At 37.7% G+C, this 19,642-nt stretch overlaps 1 protein-coding gene across 2 annotated transcripts in view; it reads right to left on the bottom strand.

Annotated features, from left to right (window-relative positions):
* The window catches only part of RIT2 (Ras like without CAAX 2), a 182,354-nt gene that overhangs the window by 156,507 nt on the left and 6,205 nt on the right, over positions 1-19,642 (bottom strand). The gene's annotated exons all lie outside the window — the stretch shown is intronic.

Genomic DNA, 19,642 nt, shown 5'->3' with positions numbered 1-19,642 from the left:
CAAATGGGTCAGAGGCACGACTTATATTCTGTGTACACTGAAGAACCTCTCAAGAAACATTCAGGGAATGAAATGCATAAAATTTACTCAACCTAATCTTTTCATCTAGGAAAGTCTTGATATTCCCCAGTAACTCAGATTCTTCAGGTGTTTGCATTCTAACTTTGTACATTTTTTGTCAGGATCAAGTCACTTGAAACTGTCTTCCAAAGAACAGTTCTTCATGGAGAGAAGTAGATAAAGACTTAGAACTATGAGAAGTTGCTTCTTGTCAGCAGAAACATTAAGTGCATTAGTTCTTTTCTTCCTCATGCTTTACTTGACTTACTTATTTATAAAAGACACAGGAGTCAATCAAGAATATTGTTAATAAATACATGTATTTGTACCTGGAATAGAAATGGCAGTGAACCCTCCCTGTGCTATTCCTTACTGCTGCCATTTAGTTCAGTCTTTCTTCCCTTTGCAACTCCTTTTATGCAAGTTATTAGAAGTGCATGTTCCTACAAAAGAAGACCAGAGCTTTTAGAACAATAGACTGTTTGGGTTCTTCTAAATAATCTAGGCATTTTATTATTTTAAGTACTCGCTGTGTTTTACCTTTTTATTTCTGTATGATAGTCATATGCCAAAACCAGAATTAAATAGATGGTATCATATATGATCTGCTCTCTTTATATGCTGCTAGAGACATTTTCCCAGCACTTTGGTAAATAATCCTATTCTCCATTAAATAAATCTGCATATTAAGAAGGGAGCAGAAAAAAATAATTAACATCAAATAACCTCTCAGTGTGGGAGGTCTTTAAACTATTCTGTAGCTGAGCTCTTTAATTGCTCTTCTGAACACATGAAGCTCATTAGTTTATAGAAAAATTAAAAAAAAATAAGCAGTTATTAGAATGTAATTCAATTTATCCATTGACATATTGTTAAAAAACCTATTTAGTTTTTTTTCTCCATGGAATTGCTAGCCTTGGTTATGTTAAGAATAGAGATGGCTTTCCAGGATTTTTTTCTGATAAAAGGACAACCATCGATTTAGGTATTGGACAGAGATCATCTCTTTCCTCCAAGACAGTAACTGCACAGCTACACCTTTTTTGATGCAGGAATACTAAGATGGAGATCTGCTCTTTTCTAAGTAGGAAAAGACTTCCTGAGCCTAAAACTTTTTGAAAGTATTAAGTGGGCTTCCATCACATAAGATGTTAAAATTAATTCTCAGTAACTGAATTGGCATTTTGCTGTATTTCTGTATTGTCAAACTGGAAAAATTTTAGTCTTATTGCTTCCAAGTACTTATAAAAATCTGAGATTCTTCAACATTTTAGTATTCAAAAAAAAAAAAAAAAAAAAAAAAAAAAAAAAAAAAAAAAAAAAAATTAATATTTTGAAGAAAACTGCATTTCACATAAAACTAGAGCTCCTGTCAGATGTCAGTGTAGAATGCAAAATCCTGTAAAATTTCTGCTGTGTATTTATCACTGCATGGGAAAAACTCTGAGAATTGAGGGAATAAAATAAGGGAAGTTAGGTATCTACACATAGAGTAAAACTTCTGATGCAGTTACATACAGAGAGGGTGAGCATTACACCTCTGTTCACAGCACAATGAAGTCAACATAAATCTTGCTACTATCTTCAGTTGGCTTTGGAGGACCATGTTAACAACAAACTTATGTAACAGAAAGAAAAACCAACCAAACATTCTGTCAGACAGATCTAGCCACTCACAGAATATCCAGAAGAGGAGAGTTACGTTTTCCATTTATTTTTTAATGTGGAGCGTTATATTGTTGGTTCCTTAGATTATTGTTGAGTAAAATTACCCCCAGAATTTGTTTCATTTTGCCTTCCTTTGACAGTCTGTTATCCTCAAGTGGATAATGAGAAGGCAGGTGCACGGTGTGTTTTTACACATTTCGCAATTACTGAATTGATTTTTGTAAAGAGCTAGTTTTGGAGCCACTGCACATCAGCTTTAAAAAGTACAATATTTAACAGAAGTTGGGCTTTAGCTTATTTTTATGTATTTCAAGACACTTGACAGTAGTAATTTCTCTCATAGAGGGACCTTGTTTACTGTAATCTCCACAAATCTTGTAGCTGTATTGATGTGCTATTAAGTGGGACTTGGGACAGGTTTCATCTGCTTTGAATCTGACAAAGGCTGGATGGTTTGCATTTCTCTCCTTTGGAGCTTTCTGGAAAGCCATGTATTGAATCTGTTGAACACCTGATCTCATTCCAGGTATGTTTTCTGCTAAGTAGCTTTGTTTGGTGACAAGGATCAAGAAGAAATGCTGATGTTTTTCTCAATCCTGCTTTCATTCTTTCCTTTGCTTACTCCTGAGGTCTGGCTATGCATGGAATGTTCTGATGCAGTTGACCAGAAACAGATACAGAAAGAAGTCAGGGAAATCCCTGTGGTTTGTCCTATAGCTAATGGAGAGCAAGATATTCAGCAAATTACTACTAAAATCCATTTAATTTTTATGACGGACTTTTAAGATGGTCTCTAGAGGAGCAACAGAAGCTGAATTCTTTACACAGTAAGAAGATCCCTCTTGACTGATTTTCTTAAGGGATGAGAGTCCTTGCAGAGATATTTACATGGACAGGAGCATTGGGCAAACATCACTCCCATGGAATTCAACAAGCCCAAATTACAGATTCTGCATCTGGGACAGAGTAATGCTGGATGCAAGCATGAACCTGGGGAGGAGTTGCCAAGTAGCAGCCCTGGAAAAGGGAGCTTGGGGTGCTGGTGAAAACACCGGTTCAGCATGAGCCAGCAGTGAGCCCTGGCAGCCAAAAGGACAAACTGTGTCCTGGGCTGCATGAAAAAAAGTCTGAAAATAAATTGACCCAATCAAATAATGATCTGACAGAATTAAAACAGAGAAACACTATCTTCAGACATGGACAGACTTTTCAATACACATCATCTGATGGTAACCTCAATCTATATGACCCATTTTAATGGTATGGCCAAGGATATTCTTTTCATGGAGGCTATCACATATAAGAGAGTGACATGATATCATTCTGCTTTTGGAAATCTTGTCACCTGAAAAATTACCTAGTTACATCTAAACATGTGTTCTTGCTCAATGTCTTTTGACATTTTAATGGAATACAGCTCATTACAACCACAGCACTGGTCAGGAGCAACTGGAATTGACCTGCAGTGTTCACTAATGGAGCTGCTGCATCCCTGAACACACACAAAACAACTGTAAAGATTGCTTTCCAATAAATTACTCTCATCAGACTTATGTCAGTTCTCAGGAAGTATTAGGGATGTATAAGTATAAAGCAAAATAACATCAGACATGGCCTATTTACAGTGACACATGAATTGTAATATGACACAGCATTTGATATGTAAAGAGAAAATCCGTATTTTTTGCAAAACAGAAAAAAGAAATTGACTAGATATATTGGTTTAATCTGAATATATGGTGACAAAGAGGTGCACAAGCAAAGGGGTGAGGTGATGAGAGCCTAGGTACAAGCAGGTGCATGATTTGGGCCCCCTCACCTCAGTTATGCACCTCATGCCCAGCCCATCCCCACGTGCATGAGCTGTCTACACATATTGCACCAGACAACTCCACTGCTTGTGGAGAAAAGTAATTTGTTCAACTCAATTACTGTAGTCAGCCACTAGATAGCTTAAATTACGTATCATCTGTCTCTTATGCAAAGTCCTCACTTCATTTGTCTCTTTGATTGTTTCAGATGCCACTTTGTCTTACAGGAAATAACATAAAAGACATCAGACAGCATTTATCAAATATCACATTTTCTAGGACTAATAATCTGCAAATTTGACTCACATTCTAGAAGAGGAAAGGTAATCTCAGCAATAAGACTTTGGCCTGTGACTTAAGAGCTCTCTATTCATCTCTTGGACCTAATAATGGCTGATTTCATAGTTTTCATTTCAGATTTTCTATAGTATCTAGAATCAAAATAATATCCCCGTTCTTTTAGTTGGAAGCTGTAGTGAAAAAGCTGATGTCAACTGCAAGTTTAGAGAGAAGTACACTTTACAGGGCTATTATGCTTGTGGAAAACTGAATTTGACATAAACAGGTAGGTAGTTAACAAATAAAGGGATAGCAATGTCAAGACATATTGGAATTTATTTATCTAAGTAAGATAGGTAGTTTAAAAAGGGAACTCTCCTTACAAAAAATTTGCTGCTATCATAGATCCATACAAGTTTCTGGGAATATAGTACATAGTATTAAGTAGTACTTAGCATCAAGGAATAAATAAATTCCTTTGCAAACCCACTCAGATAAATCACATTTTTGATTATTTGAATAATTCTTCTTTGTAACATGCTATCTTTATTTTTGTGTGAGAGACTAGAGATACACAATTGTGCTGTTTTCACCACAGAAATGCCAGAATTGCTATTATCCATAAGTTTTCTGCTCTCTGGAGGAATTAATTGTCTTGAAACCCAAGGAAAAGAAATATCATAAGCTACACAGTATTTGTTGTCTTGGGATGAATTTTTCATGCCTGTGGATCGCTGACCGTGATGAATCAAGTGGTGCAGAACAAGAGATCAATCAGGAACAAGTGCCAGTGAAAGTGAGAAGCATGGCAGACAAAGTGATATCGATGTCAGAAGACATGTCTGCTCCACAAAGCTCTGACTCATCTTCCACCAAACTCTCTTAATATGGTGATACCATTTTGAAAATATCGACTTAACTTGCTTCAGTGAAACCATGAATATCAAGTAACTGTCTAGTCAGAATTGTCTGCCTGAATGCAAGCAAAGCAAAGTCTTGCAAGCTGTCAGCTGTCTTCAATCCTGCATTTCTGGAAAACCTAGCTACTGTAAGATTAAAAATATTCCTTGCACAGATGTACTTTGTGATGTTGCTTCTTTCTTAAGAGATCCTCAAAACTTTTTGCAGTAACATACATTTTGTAAAATATCTACAAAAATCTAGAGTAACTGCTGCAAACAAAATTTAGACTGTCTAAATAACTGATTCCCCTTTTTGTCATATGTAGAAGCTAAGTGGTTTCCCCTTGCAAAATGGATGAAAAGAAGATTGCTGTAAGACAGCCAGTGCTTACTGTTTGCCTCGCTAAAAATAAAAAATTTATACATCTAACTTGCTTTAATAAAAGTGGAATGCAACTGGAATCTTTGCCTCCGGGCATGTTGAAGGTTACTGTGTTAGAGAACTCCAAAGTTACATTCATCAGTCTGCAGGAGCTAAAAGAAACTAGCTCTTTAGGCTAGGGACTGAAAAATCTCACCTACTGAGTAGACCAAGGTGCGAGGAAGATACACACCACACTGATGAATACGTTATATATTTTTCTATATATATTCTATATATATATATATATATATACACAATATATATTCAAACATGCCCATTCTTTTCACCACAGCTATGGTTGGTTTTGCTGGAGGAATGATATATTAAAAAAAAAAATGAGTTATTCCATCAGATACATCTCATAAATAAGAGGAAACTCTGTTAAACTTTGCAATAATATGAACTGCTAATGAATGCTAAAATTCATAATTTTCAAAAACTCTTGGCATCAATTACATCAATCACCCTGGCCCAGAGTTGAATTATGGTTTTACAGGCATAAGTTGACAGCTTTACATCCCAGCTGCTTACTCATCCAGGTTTGTCTCAAACAACAGAAAGCATTAAGTGTTTTATACTATTATACTATTACACTGACCTCTTCAATCCATGAACTTCAAAGAACCTAACACATCTAGATTCAGAATATTGTCTGTATTCCTTAGCTTTAGTGTCTAACTTTCTCCTCATAGAATTTTTTCAATGCTTCTTTCTGGCAAATCTCACATCTGCCTGAGTCTTGAATACCTAAAGATATGTGCCACATTTAAGTCCACCAAGGTTTGAAATAAACTATTGTTTCCTGGAGTTTCTGTTTGGGAGCAAATTTCAAGGGAAGTGGAACAAAACGGGATCCTGCCCAAAACATGGACAAGAAGGAGATGGTTTTGCCTCCACAACTGCTCAACAATCCAGTAGTTTTAGCTACTAAGTATTATAGAATATAGAACAGTTTGGGTTGGAAGTGACCTTGAAGTTCCACTCCCTGCCATGGTCAGGGACACCTTCCACTTGCCCCGTCCAACCTAGTCTTGGACACTTCCAGAAATAGGGCAGCCACAGCTTCTCTGGGCACCCTGTGCCAGGGCTCACCACCATCACAGCCAGGAATATCTTCCTAATATCTCATCTAAACCTGTGTTCTGTATTCAAAGTTCTGTTTGAAGAGATACACACTGATTTCATAGATTGTTTAATTTACCAAAATGTATTGTAGATTCTCTTACCTTGAGACATTGTGCCTAGTTGTATCATCTTTACAGAATTTATCTTATTGTTTCAGGTTATCTCTTACTTTGACTATTGAGGTGGCATTGCTGGATAGATACTAGTTATGGAACTATACTGCACATAATGACAGCTTGTGGCTGAAGCATCTGCAAAGATGTATCCCTTAACAGCTTTCAAAAAGTGTCCTGCATTTGAAGTTCAGAGAGCTTCTTGCTCTCTTGAACAAAGGAAGGCAAATACTTCTGGTCTCATTTTACTGATGAGAAATAAGAGCAGAGAGATGGACATTACACCATAAATAGGACAAAACATGTAAAAGGGTTAAGATTCTGTCTTTCAATGCAAGTTTTGCCACCAAATAATCAGAGCAAAGTGGCCCCAAGTTACAGTGTCAGGGAACAGGGAAGCTTAGACCAGAAAGATATTTACATTTACTCATTAATTATGTTTGCAGTAGCTTTCTCAATTCCAACAGCATATAGATCAGCTGTTGGAATACCAGTGATTTCATTGCTACACATGATGTAACTTAAATTTCTTTTATTTATAAGTAAATTATGAGCTTATTAATCAGGGACATTTATGAATTGAAAAACTGAAAACTAAAATCCAAAAAAAGGTTTACGGCTGTCTAGGGACCATTAGAGAGGACTTCACTCGAGCTTTGTGTGTCTTTTCTATGTCCAAAAATTAACAAATCGATCTGTATTTTTCAACAATAAGTATGGCCTGAGATGGTGACAGGGGAAACAACAGAAAAATATACAAATACAATCTACATTTTTAGGAACCATATTAGATCAGATGAAATAGGGAAGAAAATAAGTGGTTTTTATTGGTTTTGGGTTGGGTTTTTTTTGGTGGCATTTATGTCTATTAAATTATTTTAACTGAAGGAAAGAGGGACAAAACCTCATCTGTCATTAATAACTGTCAGTATTGTTCACTGGATTCCTCAGTACTGACTACTGGGGTTCTGAATCACCATTCCCTGCCACTGAGAAGATCTAAGAATTTGCCTAAAATGCTGACAAGGCCAAGAAATTACCAGATTTTTAAAAAAAAACCAAAAACCAACAAAACCACTTGGACAAGAAGTATTGCATCCAGTGTCACAGAGCTAATGAGAGCAACAGCACTGCTACTGAGGGATTTGTTCCACTGGCATCTACTCTGCAGGGCAAATGCTGCTGACCCATTCCATACTGCTTTGTGTCTGGTTCCTGCTTATGGCTGATGCTGGCACAGACTTCCTCAGCTGTAACAGAACATCTGAATTTATCAGCCCCGAGCTTCAAAAGCAGCTTGTTCTCCCAGATTGACCTGGAAATAATGTGTTGTATGGAGAAACTGGAATTAAAGAGCTGCTGTGGAGGATGACTGTCATACTGGTCACTGGGCTTGGACAGATTCCTTCCCAGAATGGAATCTAACAGATTTAAATCTCCTTGGAACTATAGGTATTCGCGAATTACCAAAAAAAAGTTGGTGATGCTGACCCACCACTTGGCAACAATAATTTAATTATGCTTAAGTGTGCTAACCTCATTTAAGCTGCACTAAAATTGCTGTGCCATAGGCTTCCTCTGTGTGAAATAAAATTCAAGCACTATATGAATACCTCAGCACCTGAACACAAGATTGAGCTGGATTCAGTGATGATGTTCCCCAGAAACACAGATAGACAGTGAATATTTCAGGTGGCCTTCAGGAAAACCATGCATTTGTAAGGCGTGTGACACAAATACTTCCATGACAATAGCAGTCAGTTTCAAAGTACTATGTTTACACACACACACACACACACACACACACAAAAAAAAAAAAAAAAAAAAAAAAAAAAAAAAAAAAAAAAAAAACACAACCAAAACCAAACCAAACCAAAAAAACCCAAAAGAAACCCCACAAACAAAATCAAGTCATAAGCAAGGAAAGAAGAAAAGGAATATAATGCTGGTTCCCACAGGATTTGTGGATTTGTGGCCTCCAACTTTTCAACAAAACAGAAGAGCATGTCAGTACTAATAGTTATGATGCTGTAGACACAAACTACAAAATTCCCACATTTCCTTCACTCCTTTTCATGTTATAAATTGCTGTACTGGAGGTGGCTGTGGTGAAATTAATTTTCTTCACCCCGTCCTGTATGGTGGCAAGTTTTGGTTCTGTCACTTAACCAGTGTTGATAATTCACCAGTGTTTTGGTCATTGCTGAACTGTTCTACACCACATCAAGGCTTTTTATTTTTCTCACGGTGCCTCCAGCAGGAGTAGTAAAGAACCTGTGGAGACACACAGCTGAGACAGCTGATCTGAACTGATTAAAGAGACATTCATATTGCATGATGTCATATTCAGGAATAAAAGCTCAAGGAAAGCAGAAAGAAGCAGAATCATTCATGGTTATGGCATTTGTATTCCTGAGCAACCATCATGTGAGTTGAGGCTCTGCTTTTCAGGAATTGGCTAAAAATCTGCCTGCAGGGAAAATTAGTAAATAAACTCTTAAATTTGCTTATATTCACAGCTTCCGCTTCAGCAGTTAAATTGTTGTCAAGTCATGAGCCTGCCTTTCTTTCTTTCTCTTTCTTTCTTTTTTCTTTCTTGCTTTCTTGCTTTTCTTTTTTTTCTTTCTGGAGCAATCCACCCTAATTGCTTTTGGATGTTGGCTGTGATCAATCCACTGTAATTGCTCAACCAAAGGCTTAGGTTTTAAACTTTAGAAACTCTCCTGTAGCCCAGAAATATGAATCCTGTTAGGTGTTCTCTTTCTTAATGTATCAAACACAAAACACTCTTGAAGTTCATTGCCTTTTCAATTCTCTTATAAACTGTGTTATAATATTAGCTGGACAAAATACTCTTTGATGCTTCTCTCCAAATCCACAGAAATTACAAGGGCAATTCCTTCATCTTTATGTCTCTCTGCTCCATTCCACTTAACCACGCACTGCTTTAACTACTTTAATTCAGCTATTTCAGTGGGTAAGGCAGAAAATAAGGGTCAAGCCATTCTATGGTAATTTCTAAGAGAGAGTCAGGAACAAACACAGATTTTTTTTTTTTTTCAGCTGTGGAATACTTCCCTGTTTCCCTCCCCTCCCCACCCGCTCTGGAGTGAGTGACTTCCACATTAAGATGCATTCATTTGGCTGGAACTCTCAGTGTACAAAAAAAGAGTTGTATTCTTTCTGCTCTACTGCTAAGGTCAAGCTGCCAGCTTTCTTTGTGATGTGTGAGGCAGCACAGAACACAAATTGCATTTCCACTCTCTTCAGGTCTTCTTTTAAATGCCGCAATACTGACAGTAATCACTGAGCTGAACAGATATGACACATAAGACACTGGCAGAACAAATAAGGCCCATCCTATCTTGTTTTTCCTCTAAGTAAACAAATATGGATTTGGTTGTCAGTTTTGCTAGAGAGGATTCTGAAATACGTAACTTTTAAACCCTGTTCCATTGTAAGAAATTCATCATATGTTAAACATCCTGAGATTAATATAAATACAAAAATTAACTAGACATATAAAAAAAATAAAATAAAATAAAATAAAATAGGAACAGAAAAACCCTTTCACAATAGATTTCAAATCTAAGTCCTTCCTCATTGCCATGTTCCTGGTAAAATATTTTATTGGCAGGAGATAACACTTACAGTAAATTTATGGGAAAAATAAAAATAATTTTGAAAGATGGAATGGGCTCTCCTCCATTTACTACCATAAACAAATGGTATTTTACATTGCCTACTTCTCGCATAAATTCTATCATAAAATACTTTAAGGGAGAGTATGCAAGAAGAAAAGAGATAAAAGTGGGTGGAAGGAACTAGTACTAAGAGGCAAGTAATTCTGTCACCAGCATCTTAATGATTTTTTAACAGCTTGTTATGCACTAAACCTGAAAAGAATTATTCATGGTATTTGTCTGTGGTATTGAACTTTGTGAGCCAGAGAAACATTTAATTCCCTCAGAAACTGGTATTGTATCTACCTAGGTCATTTCCTGAGCAATCATGTCTACTACAACATATCTCATCTGTTCCCGATACACATCCTGCTTTTTGTTGTGACTCAATTAACATCAGTGGTGCTAAAGATATCCCCAAGTGTTCCAACCCTGTAAAGTACTCACTGTCTATGATTTTTCACTAGCTTCAGTTATTATGCTCAAGAAATTAACAATTTCTTGAAATAAAAAATTCAGTTTCCACATTTTTCTCACCTATAGCCAATCAGAAATGCATCTTATTCACAAGCTTGAAAATGCATTTGAATTACACCCACCTAAAGCATCCCAACACACAAAACACACAACTTATTGCTTAAAACTTATTATTCTAAAACTCATCTGGGATGTAGAGTGATGCTTTAGAAACCGAAAACGCAGCTTTGCAAATATGACGGTTTTGCACGGAAGTGCTTTTTTCAAGAAAGTTACAGAAAAACCAGTCAGGGGCTAGGTTTGAATATTTGTTATAAATGCCAATTCAATATTCCAATTGAAAATATGATTTGGTCTATTGAAAAATCAAATTACAGAATTTCGGTAAAAAACCCCATGGAGTTACATTGGCAATAAACACGGGATCGTCAAAGGCTGAACTGAGACGCAGCCTTTAGTGTACTGTAGCCCCCCCAAAAGTTCACGAATTGGCCCCATTTGGGGTCCAGGTTTTATACACATTATTTTGCCCCTGGCATAAGATCTCCTCACAGTTTATTTGTTTCCTGGGACTAATTATTTGAATTCATTGTCGTTGTTGGTCTGCTGAAAGGAATTTCTTCTGGGAGGGAGAGGTGCCAATTTTAGTCCTGGGTGGGTGAATAGAAACAGAGGTTTGTGAATGCAAAGGCCTTCTTCTCCGGAGATCAGGGTGATGATGATGCTCTGATGGCTCTGCTGCCCACAGGAGAACTGATTTCTTATCTTAATGTGTCTTCCTTTCTGATGCCAATCTCATCATCTCCAGTTCCCGACATCTCATTGTTTCCTCCTGAACGGTGGTTACTGGGTGGTGCCTGCCTAGGAATTTCTTAATTCCGTGGCTGGCTGGAATTTAGGTTACGCTTTATATTACATTTTGCCAAATGATGATTTTAACATGTTATGATTCATTAAAAAATACACTAATTAACCCACTATATTTATCACAATCTTGACATCTGGTATAGTCATTAGCAAGATGGCATCTCTGTGAACACACAGGGTTAAAATCAGGGATATCTCAAGAAAAGCCCTTTTGTTTTTTCTTCTGTCCTGGGAACAGGTAACAGGCTAGCAGGACCAGCCATGCTCCACCATGTGGCCCTGCGGGCCTGGCGTGGCTGGCCGGCTCCTGCCGCTGCAGCAGTCCAGGCCGGACAGGGCCCGGCAGCTCCGGTCGGGAGGAGGGGAGGACAGTGTGCCCTGTCCCGACCGGATCAGGTCTGGCCGGCTGTAACATTCTCCTGCTACGCTGCCTCCCACCACCACACGGCCCGGAGATCCCAGCCGTGCCACGCTCTAGCCACTGCTACCAAGACCCCCTGGAGAGGGAGGGGCCCAGCCACGCCAGAGATCCGGGCCCAGCCTGAATTTACCACCTTCAGCCATTTCCAGGAAAAGAACCATCATGCCCTCTGCAGACTTGGGAGAATGTTAACTCTTTCCTTGAACAGATGGAACTTGCAAAACACTAATCCTCCTTCTGAGTGAGAGAAAAGACAGAGTGAAGACACATAGAGAGACAACATGAAGACAACAAAGTCAATGAAGGAAGCGTTACAACTTAGGTGCAAGAGTTGAGAAGGTGCCTCAGTTTTAGGCTGAAACTCTTTTGTGAGCTATGGTAATGGGCTGTGATATACTAGAATATCCCTTTAAATCTTGGAAAAATATGCACTGGGGAGATGAGGTTATTCAGACTACAGATATAAGCAAAGACATTTGTAATGGACTAAGTAAATACTGAAGTAGCTGTGATTTTATAAGAAACATGAACAGAGATGAGATGAAGATCTGCCCCTAGAAAGAGAAAAGATCTCTGTTCCTAGAGATGAAGAAAAACCTTTGCTTTTGGAACTGTTCATCTTTAAAATGGTACCCCATGAGTATGCATGACCCATATTGCAGCTGGCAGGGCTGTGTAATACGAGTGGGACTTTGCAACTGTAGATTCCTGGGCGACTGCTTTTGTAAGAATTAAAGACCCCAAAAAGACTGTTCTTGTCTTGTGGGAAGTTTCCATGGTAAACCAAAAGAGACTTCTCTCTCTAAATGAACTGATGAAAGACTGTTTTGCCCTAGAGCTCCAAGTTTTGTCTTTATATGTCGTCTGTGAGAAAGAAAATAAGCTGTTGGGAGAGAGAGGTGTTTTAAAGGTTTTATTCTGATTCTTATCAATTTTTTCTCTCTTGTAGTTTTGTTAATAAACCTGTCTTTATAGTCTTTTAAGTTTTGAGCCTGCTTTGTGTTTCTCCTAATCCTATCTCACAGCCGAAAAAGAGTAAATAATTCTAATGCACGCTCAAACCACTACACTGATTTTGAGAAACAGAAATTGGTGAATGTGAAACCACTACAGCAAACCAATTTGATCTGTAGTTATTTTTAGGTAAATGAAACTGAGGAATAAAAGCTTTCAATCACCAAGTAATCTTACTCTTTATGCTGTCACTGTCAATCAGCACAAGTTGTTATCTTGCTGGGTTTTGCACAGCTTTCTATAAATTCTTTTAATAACTCATTGGCACTAACAATTATTTTCCTTAAAGAGTGAAAATGCTTGTTACTTTACACTAAATAGACCTCACATAAGCATGTTTCAGGGATATGTGTATTTTAATCTGTTTATAGTCACTGGCATTTTGTTTTGATTTTTCCTCCTACTGACACCTGTTCAAAGTATATCATAATGAAGTAGCGGTTTGTTTATATTGTTATGAGCAATAAAAGCTGGGGAGCAAAGTGAGAGCAAAGGTAAGAACTGGGTCACAGAGAGTAAGAGAAAACATATAGAAATACACATATATTTGTTTCGCATCTTGTCATTTTCTCTCAGACTGGTGGAAAACAGAGTTTTATTTCGTGATACCAAAGGAGATATCCCTCTAGCATCACTGTGATTCATTATTCCACTGAAGATTTTTGTGTGTGGAGGAATCTAGTTCTTCAAAGAACACAGAAAAACCTGATAAATTACTCCCACTGATTTCACAGGGTGTTACATATTACTAAGGCTGGGACCCACAGACTCCTCTACATTCTGGATCGTTGTCAGAACACCACACACGAGAAGCATGGCTTTGCCTAGCACCCCATAATTTTATATTCATGTTGGATTTACACAGTCTTGTATGTGGCTGAAGACAGCAAAAAAAGGCCTGTGCTCAGAAGACTTAGAATCACAGAACCATAGAAAAACTAAGATTTGAAAAAAACTCTTAAGATCATGAAACTCAGCCATCAACTCAGCATTGAGAGGATCACCACAAAACCATGTCCCTAACCTCCACATGCCCAAGTTCTTCTAGTACTTTCAGAGAGGCTGAATCTACCACTGTCCCGGACAGCTTTTTGCAATGCCTGAGCATCCTTTCACTCAAGAAATATTTCCTACTTTTCAACCTAAATATCCTCTAGCACAACTTGAGGCCATTTTGTCTTGTCCTATGGCTTGTTACCTGGCAGAAGACGTCGACAAATGTCAGTCTACAGCTGTCATGATGCCTCTCCAGCTTCCTACTCCAGAGAGCCACTGAGTGAGAAACATGGGATAAGAAGTCACAGGGGCAGGAGAATGATCCCCTAACATGACCTCTGTGTGTATTTTTGCCACCAAATGTGCAACAGGTATTGGGATACGACCATAGATTCTTAGCACCCTGTAGGATAACTGCAGTGGAAAGATTGCATGTGAAACCAAGGCTCTTTGACATACAAATTGCTTCCTTCTGTCCCTTTACTCCTTTATCATTAATTTCCTCATCTGTTTCTCATTTTCTGTTTTTTCAATCTTCTTCTATGTCTCTATTTTTTCTAATGTCTTGTTCTCTATTCATAATTTTTGATGTCAACATTTCTCATCCGAACTACTTGAAATGTTTCTTTTATATCTTCTCTTTTGACTTTTTTGTAACCCCTTCCTCATCAGAGCCAATTATCCTTTTGAGTATATTACCTGGGGGGAAAAAGACAGAAAAAAAGAGGAAGCTTATGTGATGCACACCTTGTTATATCAGGCATTTAATAACTTTGAAGTATCTTGGGAAAGATTTAAAAAATGGGACTTTTGACTTCTACTTTTATAGGAACAGACTAGTAAACAGAATGTGCACTGAGAGAGAGATTATGTTGCAAATTCTTTTTTTTTTTTTTTTTTTGAAACAGCTGTAAGTGGAAGAAAGGCACATGAACCTGGTTTCTGGAACTCATGGGTTTCTGGTTATATTATTTCTATAATAATGTATATTATACATTATATACTTGCATAATGTAATAGATTGCTCTTTTTACTCCTCTAATCACAGGAGAGAATAATGTGTGTCTAGAAATCTACAAATACATGAAGCCCAGAAACACATCCTTAGGCTGTACCCAGCGTCAGATACTGCACAGAGCAGAGTTCTGGCATGCTGTGTGTAATGAGTGATCAAATGCCCATGTCATCAGGCAGCACTAGTAAAATTATTCACTGTGAAGAAAATATCTAATGACTGCTTTTTAATCGAATTGAGAACACCATTTCTGTATAAGAAAGTCCAGAAAAAATGTAGAGGATGGGGACTTTTAAAGCCTGCCAGACATGCTGGATGGCTTAAGAAGCTGCTGTTTTTAAAGCAACTGAGAGTTTGACAACACTTGAGTTTGGTTTTGAACATTCTGAATAAAAATCTAAAATAACAGTATACATTTTGCAAGCTGCTAAAGAGACATTTCTGTAAAGACACTGCAGATCCTATTCAGCAGGGGAAATTTCAGTGTAACACAACAAGCTTTTCAACAAGTCATGCAGGTAGTAGGCTAGTAAAGTTACTTAAAAAATCATAGAATCTGACAGGGCAATCAAGTTAGAAAAGGAATCATAGAATTTTACAGAGAATATGACTTTCAGCTAGGACTCCTTTATTTTGGGCAAGTTAAAATGGACAAGAATTACGGAATTACATTAGCACTTCAAGGAGATTACAAGGAAAGAAATTACACAAGAGCTCCTCCCATAGCTGTAGTCAGTGTAAGCTGAAAAAGAACTACATGCATCAGTCTCTCAGCTGATTACAGTTCTTACTTTGCCAAAGCTTCTGAAATTAATTTTTAAATCTTATAAACATTTGTGAGCCCACCTTTGGGACCCCTGAAATAATTAGTTTAGTTCTAGGGTTTTAATGAAAAGATAAAACACTGACTAAATGAGTTAAAAAATAACTTTTATGGAAACCAAACACATGAAATTGGCAACAATACAGAACTTGGCATCTCCTGAGATAGTTTTTATGACACTCTCATCTTTTGGATTTTCCCCAACCACCTTGTAACAAAGTGATTTTAGCCAGTGTCTCCACTGCTGAGCAGGCAGGTAGTGCTTTAGCAGATTTCTAGGGTTTGCAGAAAGTGTCTTCCCAAGACACTTCCTCTGAAACTGGAACCCTGCACAATACTCTGGTAACACCCAATTCCTGTCACTGGAGCTGTATGAGCATGATGAGACTTCCAGGCTTGCAGGCATAAAGGGAGACTAATTAAAGTCAAAGAACAAATTAAAAGCGGAAAAGCATTACCAGAGGAATGGAAGTGAATAAAATAGGAAGTATAGAAAGAAAATAGATGAAAGCAGCAACTGAAAAAAAAATCTTAATTGTGCTTTAAAGAGTGTCCCTGATGGAATTAATCTCATCCAAATTCTAGTAGATAGCACACGCCAAAAGTGCTGCAGATGGCTCGGCTCAGCAGCAGGGACTGCTTGGAAGGGAAACGGTTCCCGTGGCTGCCTCAACAGATTGTTTACAGCAAAGATACCAACAGTGCCCAGTCATTGTCATGAAACAGCGCTTGTTCCCTTGTCTGAGACTTCAATCTGGGCATTTCAAATGGCAGATCTGTGTGTGGCTCAAACTAGGAGAGTCCTTGATAGTCTAATTCCTGTTGCTGAGGAATAGCCCAGAAGGTATTCTGTCTCTTTATAGCAAGCACTGTTAATGGGAGAAGCTAAGCAGCGCTTAAGTCACTGAAATCTTCACTCTAAGTGAAGATCTGCTTTAATGAAACACCATGAAAAGCAGACATTAATATAACCTTCTGTGAGTACTAATCACTTAGAATTATAAAATACCCTGACTTGGAAGGGGCTTACAAGGGTCATCAAATCTATCTCCTGGCCCTGAGCCAGGCCATCCCCAGGAATCCCACCCCATGCCTGAGAGCATTGTCCAAATGTTTCTTATCTCTGTCAGTCTAGTGCTGTGACCATTCCCTGTCTATACAAGGGAACATGTTATTGCCCAAACAGCCCCCTGGCGAAGAACCTTTTTGTGATATCCAAACTAAACCTCCCTCAGCTCAGCTTTGGGCCATTCCCTTCAGTCCTTCACATAATTGTTCACATAGAGGCAGTGTAGGTGAAGACTCTGAATCATTAAACTCTGTTTCCATCCCTGGAACAGAGAACAGCAGGAGGTAAGCTAACAAGTCTGTTTGCCTTCCATCTGCACCACTACCTAACACACACAAGGTAGCTCGTAGGTGCTATCTCAAAATGTTTCCAGTCCTACAGGAATCTTCATGCTCTGAAGGATATACTTTACTTCTTTTTGAGACAATATAAATTACCTTTTTTTTTTTTTGTACACAACAGGCAAATCCAATCTTGAGACTAACCTAAGGATCTCTGTTTAGCAGTCTGAACACAAAGAAAACTCCTGACTGTCTACATTATTAGTGTCACATCAGCCAAAAGTCCTGTGACTTTTAACATATTTCATAATTTTGAGGATGATTGTAGTCCTTCTCTTCTATAAGAGGATTTGAAAATGCCTAATGATTTTTTTGTTCTGGTATATTTGCTCTTTAATGTCCAATCTCTGAAGCTTGTTTTAACTTAATGTAAAGCACTTAGACTAACAAAACCTTCATCAGCCTGTTCCTTTCAAACCCTTCCACAATCTGCTCCATCTTACTTTTAAGCAAATCCTTGAGGGCATATGCCCCTCTTATGACCAAAGGAAGTTTGTCTTGGAGATCTCATATATCTCTAATTATACATGTTCTAATTCTGCTTTCATCACTTAACTTGATATTCTCCATGAAGCAATTCCGGCTGCTTTCCTCATCAGTTTTTGGAAAATGCATGTTCTTTTCTGATATTCATTACTTTTAAATATTATGAGTTCTCCATCCCCTGTTCCAAAGGGGCAGGGGAGTCACCAGCTCATTTGCCTTATCCAGGTGAGTATTAGTCATTAAGATGTTATGATTGGAGAAGCTGGATAGATCCACCCATTCACATCACAGCTGCATCCATTCACTTTGGATCTCTGTATACATATGCAAGTTGCACAGTAAAGAATCATGAATTACTCTTTACACCAGCTATTTGAATATAGTTATTGTCGTTTGTCATCATAAATTATACTGTGTCATTCCTTTTATCATCTCTGTTGGTTTTCTTTGAACTCTGTCCTATTTATCAGGTGTCTTCTAGTGCTGAAGAATCCAGGACTCCAGTCAGATTTCTCAGCACTGAGTTGGTATCTCAGATGTAGAAACCCTCCCATTAAATACAGAGGGCACAATTGAATCCTCCACCCCTATAACCACTGCACTGTGTGAACTGCCAAAATAATGAAAACATCTTTTGCTCATTTCCCTGAGGCAAAAAATTCTGTCCACATGTCTGCCTATAGGCAAAAGAAATTGATTAATAAATAATATATTTAATCTTTCAAAGTGGATAACATATACACTAAAGAAAAATTAAGAATATCAGAAAACGGTCCAGAATAATTTAAATTCCCAGATTCAATGGTCTCAAATAAGATAACACATATGAAAATGCAGAATTTAGGTCATCATGAGAGATGTCATAGCACAGGTGACTGCACAGGGGTAAAGAGAAAATAGCTTCAAGTTACTATAGATATTTCTCTGTATGTGACCTCTGTGAACTACACCTGAATAAAAGAATGTCTTATTCTCTGAGGAACAAAAAAAAAACCTCTTCAGGAGAAAGCATGAGGCAATCTTTCTTCTAATAAGGCCACTAATAGAAGAGCATGTCAATTTTTGGAATTCATACTCAGAAAGTTGATGTGGAAATATTATGTGGTTCTATAATGAAGCATACAAGAGGCGCTGAGCAGGAAAATAAGGTCTTACAAGTGAAGTTTCATGAAGTTTCAGAATCTCAGTGTATTGCAGTGAAAGAAGATTGAGGTATGAATTCAAATTATTATTAACAAAATTATTAACAAAATATTATTAACAAAACCCACAGATTTTCTCAAAGCTGTTAACAAATAGATAAGATAAAATGTCTAAAAGCTGGGATTACACAAAATGAAGCTTTAAGCAAATTCAATTATTTACCTGTGAAGGAAACTAAAACACATGGACTGTTTTGTAATCAAAGATCACAAACCTACCAGGAACTCTGCCTTTATAAAATTTCTAGAGCTTAATCTGGTTTATGAGAAAACTGGAAGTTAGCCATAACTGGGCAAGTGGCACTGGTGGCCATTCTCGATGAGGTGTTTGTTTTCTTTTTCATTGCAAAAATACAACAAGCATCAGCATTATTTTGTATGAAACACCTGCAATTCTGCATCAGAACTAAGACTGCTGCTCAGTTTACAGCATCCCAGACACAACAAAGAGAGGTGGTGGCTTAGAGTGTTAAGATTTTTTCTCTGTGGTTGTATAATTGTCAAGAAGTATTACCGAGTGCTTTGGTCTGCACCAGTGTCAGTTTTCTTCTGTCTCCTCCCTTTCTCTCCCAGCCTCCAGCTGTCACATCTACGCCAGGTCACAGCACATCAGGGGCTGCAGGCAGCACCATGAAGTGACCAAAGGAATTTATATGTCATTTTGAATGGTCAGTACCCTTACCTTTTAAGAACTGTCACCAAGAATGAAGTTTGCCTGTAATCAAAAATATATATATTTTTTCATCCTCCCTTTTTTATTTTTTTAAATCTGAATAAGAAGAATAATTTCCCTGAAACACCTGAGGAATTAAAAATCTGGATTACATTTTTTTTTCAAACAGAGAATGATGAGGGAACAAGTAAAT

This window comes from Prinia subflava, chromosome Z, assembly GCF_021018805.1.
Source record: "Prinia subflava isolate CZ2003 ecotype Zambia chromosome Z, Cam_Psub_1.2, whole genome shotgun sequence".
Classification (NCBI taxonomy): domain Eukaryota; kingdom Metazoa; phylum Chordata; class Aves; order Passeriformes; family Cisticolidae; genus Prinia; species Prinia subflava.
Note: the sequence above shows the minus strand (reverse complement) of the source record. Positions and strands in the feature narration are given on the sequence as shown.